The sequence below is a fragment of the Podarcis vaucheri genome (assembly GCF_965113315.1).
Source record: "Podarcis vaucheri genome assembly, chromosome: 1".
NCBI classification, from domain to species: Eukaryota; Metazoa; Chordata; class Lepidosauria; order Squamata; family Lacertidae; genus Podarcis; species Podarcis vaucheri.
In genome coordinates, this window is record NC_138759.1 from 104,712,467 (window position 1) to 104,728,606 (window position 16,140).

A 16,140-nucleotide genomic window follows, 5' to 3' on the forward strand; every position below is an offset into this window, starting at 1 on the left:
CCAAGCAGTTATTAGATTATGTAAGGCAGGCAGGTGAAAAGACAGAAGTCATTTAGAATTTTAACAGTGCTGTGGTGTCTTACTTTCCCCAGATCAGTGTTCCCCCTCCCTGCCTCCAGATAGACATAAAATATAGACATACACACATACACACTTCATCTTTCAAAAGGTTTGGGTAACCCTTGGCTCCAGGAGAATTAATGTGGTCCTCTTGACTTTGCATAATTTTGTGTGGCATAGATTCCCCCCCCAAAAAAAACACACACACACACACCAATCACCAACAAATTAAAGGATGATTAGTAGAGATACACTCTGCCTGTTTTCAGCAACTGGCGGCAAAAGACAGGCTGCATCCTTACCTTTGAGCTGATGTTAAAAAAAATGGGGGGGCACATTCACAGGGCTTTTTGTCAGCTGGAACTTGCTGGAACTCAGTTCCAGCACCTCTCAAATGGTGCCATTGCTATTCTAAGGGAATGAGGGAGGTGTTCATGGTGAATTCCAGCATCTATTTTTCTAGAAAAATAGCACTGCTTCAGTCAGTGTATCCTCCACTGGAGCGGTACCTATTTATCTACTTGAACTTTGACGTGCTTTCGAACTGCTAGGTTGGCAGGAGCAGGGACCGAGCAACGGGAGCTCACCCCGTCATGGGGATTCAAACTGCCGACCTTCTGATTGGCAAGTCCTAGGCTCTATGGTAGAGCCACCTGCGTCCTTTTGATTGGATTAGGAGAATATAAATTTAGTGGGGATGGGGGAGATGAGAGAGAGAGAGAGAGAGAGAGAGAGAGAGAGAGAGAGAGAGAGGGAGAAATGCAAGCAGTTTCAAATCCACATTAAATTCTAGTGTGAATAAGCCCACATTTAAATCCCACTGACAAACTTAAGCCCCCTTCATTTCAGTAAGACTTAAGTACAACTAGTTGTATTTGGACTTTTTGAGTTGGGTTCCTTCCTGAATTAATGAACTGGTAGGTTGTTGACAACCCTTTTAAAAGGAAAACAGCACAGAATTCTCTTGAAAACAGTTTCGGATAGGAAACAAAAAACGAAAAGAAAAAAAAAAGATCAGACTCTGGCCTTTCAACAGAACATGAAGTTTGCAGAAACAACAACTGCTCTTCATGTGACATGTAGAAACGTGTTGAATTCAGAATGCATCCTTGGGCTCTAACAGATGGATGGATTTGTTTCAACCTGCCTTCATGTTCTGTCTTTTGGAAAATAAACCCAGGTGATGATATATTGCTAGCAATAGAATCTTTCTTTCTTTCTTTTTCATGAAACAACACTTGATTATTATGCTGCGTTAAAGAGTGTTAACACCTTTGTGTTCATCGTGTATCTTTTGCTGCTTATTGTGCTCCATTTGCTAGTATTTTCCAGTTTTCCTAAGATCAGCAATATGGTGTAGAAAGCTTTGAACATATACGTAGCTTTCTTTTCTTTTCTTTTCTTCTTTTTGTTAAGCATACAATTACATCGACAGCACATTCTGTTATAGGAAAACATGGTTAGAATTTTGATTTACTTCCACAAAATCAAAATACAAAACCACAAAATACATAATCGAAATATAAACAACAACCCAATAACCCTCCCCCCTGCCACCCAACCCCCCCCCCCCACATTTTTAGAGAGCATAGGATGTTAGTCAAATCAACCAAAGGCATGGTTAAAAAGGAATGTTTTTGCCTGGTGCCTAAAGGTGCATAATGAAGGCGCCAGGTGAACTTGCTTGGAGAGAGCATTCCACAGATGGGGAGCCACTGCAGAGAAGGTCTGTTCTTGTGTTGCCACCCTCCAGACCTCTCAAGGAGGAGACACACAATGGAGGGCCTCAGAAGATGATCTCAGGGTCTGGGTAGGCTCATATGGAAACAGGCAGTCCTTGTGGTATTGCAGTCCTGGTCTTGTCTCCAAAAACAGAAACCAACGCATTAGCCATTCTCTTTGAGCACATTTCTGGACTTTGTCGGAAGCCTTGTTCATGTACACTTTGCTACAGCACTCAGCTCTTACAGCTGTTTTATGTGTTCTCTCCTGTATACATAACAAAGGCTTCTTTTTTAAAAAAAAATAATCCTGCACCTTTTGTTTTTGCTTCCTGCTAATGATAATAGCAGGACACGGGTGGCGCTGTGTGTTAAACCACAGAGCCTAGGACTTGCCGATCAGAAGGTCGGCGGTTCAAATCCCCGTGATGGGGTGAGCCCCCATTGCTCGGTCCCTGCTCCTGCCAACCTAGCAGTTCGAAAGCACGTCAAAATGCAAGTATATAAATAGGTACCACTCCAGCGGGAAGGTAAACGGCATTTCTGTGCGCTGCTCTGGTTCGCCAGAAGCAGCTTTGTCATGCTGGCCACATGACCCGGAAGCTGTCCGCCAGCTCCCTCGGCCAATAAAGCAAGATGAGCACCACAACCCCAGAGTCAGCCATGACTGGACCTAATGGTCAGGGATCCCTTTGCCTTTAATGATAGTAGCAGCAGTAGAGTTGCCATCAATGGATCATTCTTGGCGGTAGCCAATTTTATCAGAAGTCCCTCTGTTGTATCATCCCAGGTAATTCTGAGAGAAATGGCACCCTCTTCAGTGGCTGCCATTTTGTTTTTGGAATTTCCAAGAACAACACAACTTCTAGGGCATTCTGGGATTAAAATATGGTCACAAGGAACAGTGGCTGAAATCTGCTCTCCTGCTGCTTTGTCATGAAATGTAAACTGCCCCCTCCCCAAAGAGTATACTTCAGGTGTAGAGTAAGTGGAAGCAATGAAAATGATACCCATTTCTTCCTTTTGTCCCTCTGCACATTTGCTTCAGAATGAATAGGAATTGAACAATTGACTTGGCACAATTTGGTTCAGTTTTTCATTCATTTCAAAGCAAATGAACTCCCTTCGTTTACCACAGACAAGACACTTTTCACATGGGGGAGCTGTCAGAATTACCACCCTCTCATTTGCAGTCTGAACTGGACTGGGCATCATGTATTTGAAACAATCCAGAGAGTGCATAGTATATATTTGAAACCATGTTTATATGCCCAAGACCTTAAAGTTTGACAACTAACGAGAAAAAACATTAGGGGGAAACGTCCTTGCTAGAATATCTAAACTTTCCTAGAACATAACAGCTTGCTTTTTAGTGCGAAGTCTATGAAGTTTTAAATTCTGCTAGAGGGGGGAAGAAAGGCAAGTATTACTGAATTCAATTAGTACATCCTTGCAATTAGAATTTAATACTGATGTTTTCTCACTTTTGCTCTCAAGATGCTGTTGCTATCTGCGGTAATTTTTACTCAAGCAAGCCAAAAATCTGCCATGCTTGCTTCAGTTTTGTGCCACTCCTTCGTTATCTTAATGCATCTACGTTCTACCCAAATCAGTGGCAAGGTAACACAAATTGGGGTCAAAGTGCAAACAAAAGTCTGAAATGATGGGAAAAGAAGACTAGTCTGGGAAATAATGCTTTTGTCGTGAGGAAACTGTTGTATTCACAGACAGTTATGGGTTTCTTTTTATTATTTGATCATTCACAGCACCAAAAAAAGAGAAGTTGCACATGATGAGAGTTGTTTGGAATAAAGTTTAATTGTGTCTACAATTTTTTTCCTCCTACTGAGGTAAAATAATTAAGAAGAAAGTGTGATTTCACAGACAGAAAAATAATGTGTGTGCATTGTGTACCTCCAGTATCTCCTAACACAATACTTCAAAAAGTGAGTGAAAAGATAACTAAGACAAATATTTCAGCTGCTTTCTCACACACCAGGAGTGAAATATATCACATTTTCCAAAGTGAAATGAGCCGCCTTATTTGTTTATTTATTTCGTCAGCTTTATATCCCACCCTTTCTCCCAAAGGATCACAGAACAGCTAACAATGTAAAAGGAAATAAATATGATGACAGAGCAATAATTTTAAAAATGAACATATGTCAGCAACTGATATGACTTGTCAACCAGTTCTTCCAAAGTCTTCCTAAATTATAAAGCTCCAAAATATAGGCCAAAAGAGAGCAGGTCTGGGACGAGTGAGGCATACAGTGGGCACCACCAGTGAAAAGGCCCTGCTCCATGTAACTCCTGCCCTGTCATTTGATAGAGTGCCCACTTGTCCTCCTTTTTGACATGGAATGCTCTCTATTGGAGTCTACAGGTCCAGTACAAAGACTATAAGAAGGGAGAGAGGGACCTTGAAATTCCCAACAGCTGTTAAGCAAGCACACAGGTCACCTTTGTCACAGTCAGGATGCCTATGTCCTGGCCAGGCCTGCACCCAACCTTGTTTCTGTACAATCTTGTTTGTCCTCAGTAACCAAAATTATATTATCAACATATACAAGGAGAAAAGTTGTTTTCCTTCATTTGCAAGGAATCGTACAAAACAAAGTAGCACTAATAAAGAAAAGTTCCAGGATGGCAACAGAAAGCAAACTAAAAATGCTTTTGCAGTTCAACAAAACTATCCAGCAATATCAAGTTATAGGAAAACTGGTGCTATTAACAGGAATCCTTCTAGTTGGTTAATTGGTTCGGCAACCTCCATGCACATGACGTGTGATGCTAATTATTTCCCCCAAGAGTTAAATGATAACTAATCAGAGGCAGCTGTAGGAGAGTTATGAGATTCAGGTGAGGGTCAGATGGTTTATCAATCCCAGCAAGTATATAAGAGGACAACCCAGCCTGCCCAGGCCTAGCATATTTAGTCAACTGTGCAACAACAACAACAGAAAGAACCCCGCCTTCAGACGTTCCCATTCATTCAGCAAAAGTTGCAAGTGGAGCCAGCAGAGACAGGAATGTTGGAGGTGGTGCTCGTGTACACAATCCTACACCATCACACTTTATTCCCGCATGTGTTATTTTAGTGACTGAACAGGGCTACAGAATCGTGCCTTGTTTAAACCCGCTGCACTATAGTTCAACTCAAAATGGCATCGCTTTCCATATGAAAGTGGCATACATGAACTCACTTTTACACAAATGTTTTTTGATCCCAATCCAGCTAAAAATTATGTGTGCCTCAGTCCCGTTGAGGTCAACAAGACAAGTCAGTGGGAGTTAGACACACCCAGCATTAGCTGAATTGGGCTGCAGTCCTAACATTAGTAGGCCCTGCGGAACTTAGTGGGACCTGCTTTTGAGTAAACACACAGAGAACTGTGCTGCACAACCCTAAAGGCAAATTATAATCTGCAGTATTGTAGACTTCCAACAGTTTGCAATACTGCTAGTCTGAAAAGGTGGAGGTGTCTAATGGTATTGTTGTAGGGTTTGGGGGGCAGTTGTAGGGCTACTTAAGCACCACGATCAACATAACAAAACAAAACAAAAAGTTGTTCTATGCCATAGGGCAAAGTGGTAGCCTTCCTGCCCCTTTCACCCGGCTGGTAGTTAAAAGGATGATAGCCAGAATGTGTTGTGTGTGAACTGAGCTAAAAAGAAGGCTAGGAAGCTAAGAGACAGAGACATGCTTGATTTGGGCTGCAGTCCAAGGCTGTGGCTAAGGGAGTGTTGGGGTGTTAATGCTGTAAGCCCCTCCATCTTAGGCTCAGGTTTTATTTATGTGTAAATAAACAATATATCCTAAAGACACCACAGTCTCTGCTGACCTTCATTCCAAAGAAACCAAAACCTGGATAAGTGATGAGACCCCTGGAATCTCAAGGCGCTCAGAGATTGGAGTGGCACGTATTGCAAACTACTGAAAGTTTTGAGAAAGTTTACAAGTCTTATTCTGCAATTCTGGGCATCTTTATTCAAAGTCCTACTGTGTTGAATAGGTCTTACTTCTCCAGGTAAGCATGCATAGGATTGCTACTCAATTGGCCTGCATGTATAGGAAGAATTATGAACAAACCATGCAGTCTGGATATATTTTTCAAAATACATTCTTTGCTACAGTATCTCTGCTATGGGAAGGGGAGACACATTCCTAATACAAATCACAGTTAATACCATCACAAGCTCCATTGTGAAAGCAGAGAAAAGGACTTGGCAAAACATAGCATTCTAATATTTCCTTTCAAATATTGTAACTTAATAAAGTGAAATCCGCCCCCCTCCCAGTTTCTGTTTGGCAAATTATTTAAACCATGTGTGATATCTTCTACTATGAATGCTTGCCTTTGTAGAATAGCACATTTGTGCAGCCAAATCATAAAACGCTAGGCAATTGGGATGGCATTATGCTCCAAAAGTGAAAGACGACTCCCCAATGTGATGACATTTTTTTTTTTTAATGGGGAGTTAATCTTTTCAGTGCTAAAGCTTTGTCCTAGTCAGAGATGGGCTGTAGTGATGAATGCCTTGCAGCTGTTCGAACAGCAAAAGACCAAGTTGCAATTTGCTCTGCATCCATTAGATGGTGCTTGAAACAGAAGATATCAAGAAAAGCAGCAGAGAAGAAAACTCTGTGTGTGTGTGTGTGTGTGTGTGTGTGTGTGTGTGTGGTTGCGTACGTGTGCATGCATGTATATGTTTTCATCATCAATGAACTGCTAGATATGCAACACATTTCTCAACGAAACAAAGCAAAAGTTTCAAACACAATGGATTAAACAAATGCCTAATTTGAGTTTATTAATTTTTATATGTTGCATGTCTTCAAGAACAGAGGTTGATAAATGCACAGATATGTCGGATGGCATCCAGTAGCATCTGTCTGCTAATAGAAGAAATAGGTTGGCAGAATGGGGAAAGGAGGTGATTTTTAGTGATTCTCCCCTCTGTAGTCTCCCTGTTCTACAATTAATCTGCTCCAGAGTATTGGGCTACCCTCCGGAGCAGACATAGGGAGGCACAGAAGAAGGGGGGGGGCTTGTCAAAATTTGCTTCCCTCCCCTGCTTCATTGACAGATTCCTTCCATTAATGGACAGACACTTTGGGATCCCACCTTTACATTTCCAAGTCCCACTTAATTTCCAGACATTTGAAATTTGGAGACATTGACAACTTTTGAGCGAAAAGTTTATCTAGGGGCATAGAGAAACTGTGGCCTTCAGAGGTTGTTGGATTTCAATCAGACCCCAACCATCATAATCAATGGTCAGGAATTACAGTGGTACCTCGCGTTAAGTACTTAATTAGTTCCGGAGGTCCGTTCTTAACCCGAAACTGCTCTTAACCTGAAGCACCACTTTAGCTAATGGGGCCTCCTGCTGCTGCCGCGCCGCCAGAGCACAATTTCTGTTCTCATCCTGAAGCAAAGTTCTTAACCCGAGGTACTATTTCTGGGTTAGCGGAGTCTGTAACCTGAAGTGTATGTAACCTGAAGCATATGTAACCCAAGGTACCACTGTATAGGAGCTAGAGTTCAGCAACATCTGGAGAGCAACGTGATCCCCCGCCCCTGACACAGCCTGCTGTTTGGCGTACTTGCTTGAGGTCACCTTGCTCTACAGACTCCTTGACAAAGTGGGCCTTTTCACTTTTGCTGTGCTGTTGCATTTCTGAGAGCTGCAGAGAGCTTACTGATCCAGTGGTAAAGAATATTGGTGGGTGTGACTGCTTGGGTAGTTTTAATAATGAATGAACAGAATTCCAATTTGGAAAGAGTCTCTAGGTCCTATGTCTAGCATCATTGCATCAGCAGAGACTTTTTCCCTTGCTGCATGATAACAAAAGCTGCAGCACTTCATGACACCTCCTAAATGTGTCCACTTGGGGGTCTGGAACTGAAAACTTTTGGAGTCTTTCCCAGGGAAGAGCCTGTCCATTTGTGTGGTAGGCACATGGATACTTATACAGTCAAACCTTGGTTCCTGAATGCTGAAAACCCGGAAGTAACTGTTCTGGTTTTTGAACAACTTTCAGATGCCGAACATGCTACCCAGCTTCCATTTTGAGTTTTTGGTTGCTGAACGTTTCAGAAGTCAAACCGTCTTCCAGAACAGATTTCGTTTGACAACCGAGGATTGACTGTATCAGGAAAATCCAATTAAAAAGGTATAAAATCCCTACAGCAGCTGTAGTACAGCTACACGCAATAAGACAATAATAATGTGCCTCTTTTACACTTCTTGAAACTGGGAGTCAGCAAAGCCCAGTGAGCTACCTCTCAAGTAACTACATAGGACTTAATTTATAAAGAAAGCCAAAAGTAATGCAGCCTTATCTTCCTTTCCTTACTGGATCCCTTTCTAAGAAGAAGTTATATATATATTTCATTTGGGGAGGAAATTGATTGACTGATTGTGAGGCATGATAGATAATTTCATTTCTCTTTTAACCAAAAATTATCAAAAGACTACATAATGAAACCAGCTTGTTCGACATAGAATCATATATCGCTAATAGTACGGTGAAAACGTGAGGATGCAGCATAAAGATTGAAACAGCAAATAGAATAATAGGAAAGGATTGTTCATGCTTTCGGAATAATAAAATGTGCCTACGACCTTATTTGATTATTACCTGATTGCTAAATTGCTTCCTAACATTTCTAACCCAATTTTCTAACTAAAATTCACAAGGAAAATTCAAATTTGTTTAAAAGAGGGTGAGAGGGCAATAACACATTGGGACAAAAGAAGAAAACATGATAATCTGAGATCTCATAATTCAGTCAATCAGGGTTCATCTACACTTGCGTTCATCCTGTGTTTTCTTTTGTTTGTCTTCTGATTTCTAGACATGAGTCCAAGAGTTTTTTCTTTCTTCCCACTGCTTTCCCTAGGAAAAATCTCCGTTTACCCCTGAATCAGAACAAACATTAATCTGCAGAAAACCCAGCTGATGTTTGTTCTGATTCAGCGGTAAACAGCAGAAGTGATATGCCATCTCATCTAACATATGAAGCTGATTAGCTGACGTATGTCTGTCTGTCTGCATCTTTTTTGCAGAAAACAACAATTGCTACAAGGATCATGAAACTTCACTAAAGGTTACATGGGGAGCAGTAATGCTTGCCAGAAAACATAGTACGAAGCATTTCCCAGAAACAGGAAACCTGAAATTTGAAAATAATAACCCAGAAGACCAGCATTGTTTCAAACTTTCGTTCAACAACTTCTAATCCCTTGACAAGAGTTAAGCAATGTTTTTGCTGGCTAAGCAACTATAATGCATCTTACCCAGAGTTAGAAGCATGCAACCCTGCATGTGGACACAGAAAGTCAGTCTGCATAAACATACATCTTTAGTCTAAAACAGGCTTCCTCAACCTCGGCCCTCAAGATGTTTTGAGACTACAATTCCCAGCATCCCTGACCACTGGTCCTGTTAGCTAGGGATCATGGGAGTTGTAGGCCAAAAACATCTGGAGGGCCAAGGTTGAGGAAGCCTGGTCTAAAAAATTGGAAGGATTAGCACAAAAAATAATTGGGCAGCTCCACCACTGTATGATCCAATGAAACAAGGGCATCAGAAGAGTACTGCTGGATCAGGCAAAAAGCCCATCTAGCTAGAGATGTGGACCCTGTAGTCCTCCATGTGTTGTTGGGCTCCAATACCCATCAGCCATATCCAGCATGGCAAATGGTCTGGGGTGATGGGATTTGGAGTCCAGCGACATCTGGTAGGCTATAGCTTAGCCATCCCTTTTCTAGTCCAACATCCTACTTCTCACAGAGGTCTACAACAAGAGTGGGGAACATTAGGCCCTACGAATATTATTGAAATACAAATCCCATCATCCTTGGCAATTGGCCAGGCTTGCTGGGCTGATGGGAACTGTAGTTTAGCAGAATATGAAGGGCCAAGGGTTCCCCACTCTTCCAGGAAGCCCATAAGCAGGATTTCAAGACAACAGCTCTCTCCCGCCTTTGTTTTCCAGCAAGGGGTATTTATGGGCATATTGTCTTTGAAACTGGAGATGCCATATAGCCAGTATTAGATCTGTTCAGTATGAATTTGTCTTTTTAAAGCCACCCAAGCCATCGGCCACCATCACATCTTGTGGTGCCCATTTTATCATGTATGGTGTGAGGAACAAATTATTTTCAGCCCCGAAACTGCGGCCAATCTATTTAGTTTCACGCATGTTTGCATTTTCGCCCACCACCATGTTCTTCTGTATAAAAGGTGGCAGAAGAAATATTTTGGTAAACAAATGCATTCAAGTCCCACTGATTTTGATGGAAAAACAGTGTGCTGCAAACTCTAGACACTACGGGACTTTGAAGTATTTAACTTTCTCTGGATCTGACTCCGGTAGTGTGTGTGTGTGTGTTTTCTTTAATTATCGCTCCTAAAATATAATGCTCACACTGAATAGGGATTAAAAACCAGCGATAAATCTGGGGGAAATATGCAGGCAATGGCGGGAGGGGGCTGTTCAAACTGTGCAAAGACAATTACTTTTTTGCCATACATATAACAGAAGTGAAGGCTTAATTAACTTGTCAGAAAGTGTAGCATCTCTTTTCTTGAGCTGCTGAACTCACCTTCCCAAAAGACTTGGAGGCAGGCAGAGGGAGAAGGAGGGGCGGGGTGGGGGAGGAATCCTCCATGCTTTATCTGAAGGAGCTGATCATGCATGACATTCCTGTCACCCAGTAATCTAGTTTGTCTGTCATTACCAGAGGCTTTTTTTTCCTCTCTTTCTCCAGCTGGCTGAGTAGGCTTCTTTCACCATTTGTCTGGCAACGTCTCGGCGGCACAGCTCCCAAATGTTCAATGATGAGGGACACCTTTGCGCCGGTGGGCTGAAGCAGCAAGACGCAGCATCACTATTTATGTGACACATGACACTCCTGTTTTATCAGGAAGATGTGGAAAGTTCTGGTGAAAAGATCTGAGATCCTTGTTTGGCGAAAATCATAAATGTGAAGCGTGCCCTTAACAGGACCTTTAAGGCATGATACATACCTAAGGACATGTGACTCCAGAAGTAGGGATGGGTGAATTGGTCGATTTTGGGTCTCCTCGTTTCTCATTTCTCCTATTCTTAAACTCGGTTCTTTACACTTCTGTGTGATTTGTAATTTGAAAAGGAAAACCTTCGGAAAATTTCTGAGCATTTCAGTCCAAATTGCTCCTCATAAACATGTTGTATGAGGTTTTGACAAAAATAACATGTTTGCAAGCATTTGTGTAGCATGTTTGTATGTGTTTTTTTAGCAAATATAGGCATTGTTATATGTGCAATTTGTACACTTTGGTTATTACTGAAGAAATGGTTTGCACAATTCAGAGAAGTGTTGATTTCAAAGGACAGTTTGGCTTCGGTTGGCATATTCTTTTGCAAAGTGCGAATTTGATAGAGTTGACTTCAAATGTGTATGGAATCGAATTTTATCTCCATCCCTATATATTCAGCAATAAGGACTACTGGACAATTGAGCATTTGCCAAACATGTCCCGGTCATACTACCTGTTACCTATGTAGTGTCAGGTGGGAAGAAGAAGACCACCCTTCATCCAAAGAGCATAGGGTGGTTTCACAACATATAATGATAAATAACTTGGCTTATTTTCTGAGCCGATCCAACATTTGGAATTCACCTGCCCCCAACCCTCCTCAATCCCCGTCTCTCTTCCATGCTTTTGGGCTTCCTATGGCCATTTAATTGGCCATGGTGAGAACAGGATATCAGACTAGATGGGCTAGTGGCCTGATCCAGCAGTCTCCTCTTCTATTATTATTGCCTCACCTCCATTCTCTTTAATTCTTCCACAATATGGGCATGGGTAGCAGAACCCTTTTGTTCCTGCAACAACAGTTCTTTTAGACTTTAGGGGCAGCAATTCATCTTCAGTTGCAAGCTCTACTTTCAATGAAAGGTGCCTTTTCATTTAAAGAGGCCCAGGTGTCTCCAGCAGTCTTTTATTCCAGTGCAGCAGAGGAGATTCTGGTCGTGATAGGACTTCTGTCATGAAGTACTCCTAGTCAGAGGTTGGCAATGTAGCATCCTTTGGACAGAAGAGCACTGCCACCAGAAGCTCATCTTTATGGCAGTGCTTCTGAGGGTGCAATTCCCGTTCTGATTTGGAGTCCTCATCCTCCAAAGAAGGGGAAACTGACCTCAGGATCATAACATCTCCTCCTTATCGCTGCCACAACTGCCCATTCATGTGCCTTCTTTCTCTGCACACCATCCACTGAGCCATCCGGAATCAGGGTCCAAGGTAAGAGATAGATACCCCATTTCTTCACTTGAGTCATTTGTTTGCATGCCTGTAAGAGGAGAGGTAGGGGACGCGGGTGGCGCTGTGGGTTAAACCACAGAGCCTAGGACTTGCTGATCAGAAGGTTGGTGGTTCGAATCCCCGCAATGGGGTGAGCTCCCATTGTTTGGTTCTTGCTCCTGCCAACCTAGCAGTTCAAAAGCACGTCAAAGTGCAAGTAGATAAATAGGTACCGCTCCGGTGGGAAGGTAAACGGCATTTCCGTGCGTTGCTCTGGTTCGCCAGAAGTGGCTTAGTCATGCTGGCCACATGACCTGGAAGCTGTCTGCGGACAAATGCCGGCTCCCTTGGCCAATAAAGCGAGATGAGCGTCGCAACGCCAGAGTCGGTCACGACTGGACCTAATGGTCAGGGGTCATTTAAGAGGAGAGGTAAATATAGGCAGCAACAGCAGGAAAGTGGAGAAGCAGGACTTAGAGGTTCTAAGGTTGTGGACCTCAGCAGGTGATCAATGATGCCAACCCTTGATGCCAGCCCTGTGAGCAATGGCAGCATCCCAGTGATGCTACACACTCAGTCCCTGTGCTCAAATGGCTACTGGGGGAAAATAATGACCCTTCACACACTTTGACTGCATGTGCACATGGACACATTAAAGCATCTTTCCATTAAAAAACACCAAACAAACCTGTCCCCACCTTATGCATAAGACAGGCTCTTTAAAAAGTGGTGGTCGTATAACTAGCTTCTTTGAGAAAGCACATTTCCCACACCCTTTTTATTGTGGTTGCTCCAGAGTCTGCTCTTTCTCCCCTCCCACAATCAATGCCTTTGGTATAAGTTTGTATACGTACAAAGTATGAATGAATGAATGAATGAATAATGTCTATGCCTCCCATCTGGCTGGGTTTTCCCAGCCACTCTTTCAGTTATTTTCTAACGTTAAGTAGTGTCTTTGTGTGCAACTTTTGGGCAGGTATTTTGGTAGGATGAACTGCCTTCTGCAAATCGGGGTGTGCTGCTGTGGCATGTGCTGTTGTCACTGAGAGTTGTGTTGTTGTTGTTTTTGTTGTTGCAAATCCCCAGTGCAAAGTCTAGTAAACCTTTCAACGCCATCATGGATTTGACTGACCCAATAGGATTTAGCGGTCAGAACTGTCAGCTCCACAAATCTGAACACTGCACTGGTAATCCCTGGCTCTCTGAACTCTATTTAGGGCATAATATTGAGAAATCCTATTTTCTCCTGCCATTTAAAACAGACAAGACAACTGTGTTTTCCCTTCAGGGCAGAGCACTACCACTCAAACTCTTGAAACTTTTGTAGAATCTGTTTAGACCAAGAATCTATTACTGGATATTTTCAGTGAGTCATTTTGTTTAGTTGAAATGTTTATTTATGTAAAACATTTATTCCCATCTCTCTGTGTGCTTAAGGTAGTTTGCAACAATATAAAAGGTTTTTTAAAAATGCAGAGAGAACGCGCTAAAAACACAAATTGTACCACATCTATAAAACAGGATATATATGACCTGGATTGTGAATTTCTGCTGCTTAAGGCTATTACAGAATCAGCATATTAAACCGAGCCAAGAAGCAACTGGGAGCTAATGCAGCTAGTACAAAATGTGTTCTCTCATCCCCACCTGACAGAAGGTAGAATAGAATTCTGCTCCACCTCCAGCTGCCCACAGAATCCTGCACACAGTGTCTATCAGACATTCATCTTTTGGGAGCTACAAAGGTGTAGATGATGTGAGGCAAGATTCCAGTCCTCCAGAAGAAGGCTCAATTAATGGATCAGTTAACTTGCATGAAAATCATCAGAGCTATGTCCCAGAAGAAGAAGAAGAAGAAGAAGAAGAAGAAGAAGAAGAAGAAGAAGAAGAATGCCACCCTGCATCTGAAGAGCATAGCATGGTTCACAACATAAAATGAAAAACAACTTGGCTTATTTTCTGAGCCGATCCAACCTTTGGAATTCACTTGCCCCCAACCCTCCTCAATCCCCGTCTCTCTTCCATGCTTTTGGGCTTCCCATAGACATTTATTTGGCTACGGTGAGAACAGGATGTCAGACTAGATGGGCCCTAGGCCTGATCCAGCAGTCTCCTCTTCTGTTATTAATGCCTCACCTCCATTCTTTTTCAGGAAGGAGCACAAGGAACAGCAGCAATAGCATGCCCTGAAAGGAAAGGAAGACAAGGCTACCGTTCCCTCCACTGTACCCACCATCTTTGGTGCCCTAGCATGCGTCATAGTAGTATATCAGGAACATGGATGCAGTGTCCTGGGAAGAATGTAGTTCTCCCAATAGCTACTGCAATGGCTGACCAAGAGAAACACCCATTTCCTTGATGCTGGTTAGCTGGGGAGAATGCCTCTCTGTATAAGCTCATCATGGTTTCTTGGCATACAGCTAGAAGAAAGTATAAAAGGACCTACTGGTCAATTTCTCATCCTGAATGTAGTCTAACATTCCCGGCAAGTTTTAAAAGGCCTTTAAAATGGATGCAACAAAAGGCTGATTGAAGCATTTTGACTTTTAGAATGATCACCTGAGATCATTTTCAGTTGTCACATAAAATTGAAATAAAGTGAAACAACAGTAAAACTTAATAATATCATCTATTGGAAAGTTTCATCCTAGCCACCATAAGCTAGTCCAGATTTTAAATGATAATGTTTCAGGGTGTTCTCAGAGGAAAGGCAGCTTTTGCTTTGGGTATGTTTTCAAAGATAAGGTGTTGCATAGAAAACAACTGTCCTTTGATGTCTTACCTTGGCACATGGATGGATTAATCAAAGTGATGTTTTAGTAGATCAAGTCTGCATAAGCACAGTTTCCAATTCAACAAGCCAATCATATCTCACTAGCTACATTCAAGGAAGCTTAAATATGGTCAGGTGTCATTGACAAATCAGAATAAGAAACCATGGCTTGCAGTAGGTTTGCTAGTCATGGCTTGTACTACAGCTGAATTGATAGGCAGCTGTGGCTGCTGCTCTGGGGGCCTTGTCTGCACCAAAGAAACTGGAGTGAAGAGTTCAGGAGTACTGAATGAAAGCAGACCAGCAGTGATAAACCATGGTTTGCCTAAGAGTCTGGAAACTCGGACCAAGTTCTGGGTTCTGAACTATGGTTAGCGCAAGCCACTGACTGGTAAGATGTCTTAACGAGTAACTGTGGCCATCTAGTTACATGGCAAAGCTCCTGTTTTTGCAAGCTCAGGCAGGCAGCGAAAACAGGATGTTTGTTAAGTCTCTGGCAGGGTGCCATAATTGTACGTTTCTTTCAACAGATTGCATCTGGCAAAAAAGTGTGAGGGAGCCTTGAGAATTCTTTATTGAAACCAGAGCTCTCAAAGATGGGCAAAGGGAAGGCTGTTTCTTAACTTTGACAGAGTTTTCCTGGCTCCTTCTCCTCCCAGGCACGCAATCTCTCTCCTCATGGTGGTTTTGCTTTCCAGCACAATATGAAGAAATCTCTGAGCACCAGCATACCATAAAGATGCTGCTGGCATCATTTTGCTTCTCTTTTATTCCAAGCATAACAGGGAAATGCCAGCAAGATAATGGACTTTCCAAAGCAGTCTTTGTGGTGTTTGTTTGCTGAAGTTCAAATCGCTAGCAATAAAATAAAATTGTGTACTGCCAGGAAACAATAATTTGGCTTTCCAAAAATAAAAAAAACAAACATTAGTCAAAGCAAACATAACAGGAAAAGGCACATATCCAAAATATGGGGAAAATCTTTCTTTTCTAAAGGCAGAGATACAGACAACTCGCATACATTTATTTTTCAGTTGTCACTCAGGCTTTTTGTTTATATCCCATATTTCCACCAAGGAGTTCCAGGTGGCATACATGGTTCTCCTGCTTCCCATTTGATCCTCTCAACAACCCTGTGAGTTTGGTTACGCTGACAGATAGCAACTGACCCAAGACCACCCAGTCAGCTTGTCCTCTGAGCCCAACAAAGCCGCCGAAAGGATTCCTCAGGTTGAATAATGGGATAGCTCAGTTGGCAGAGCATGAGACTTTTAATCTCTGGG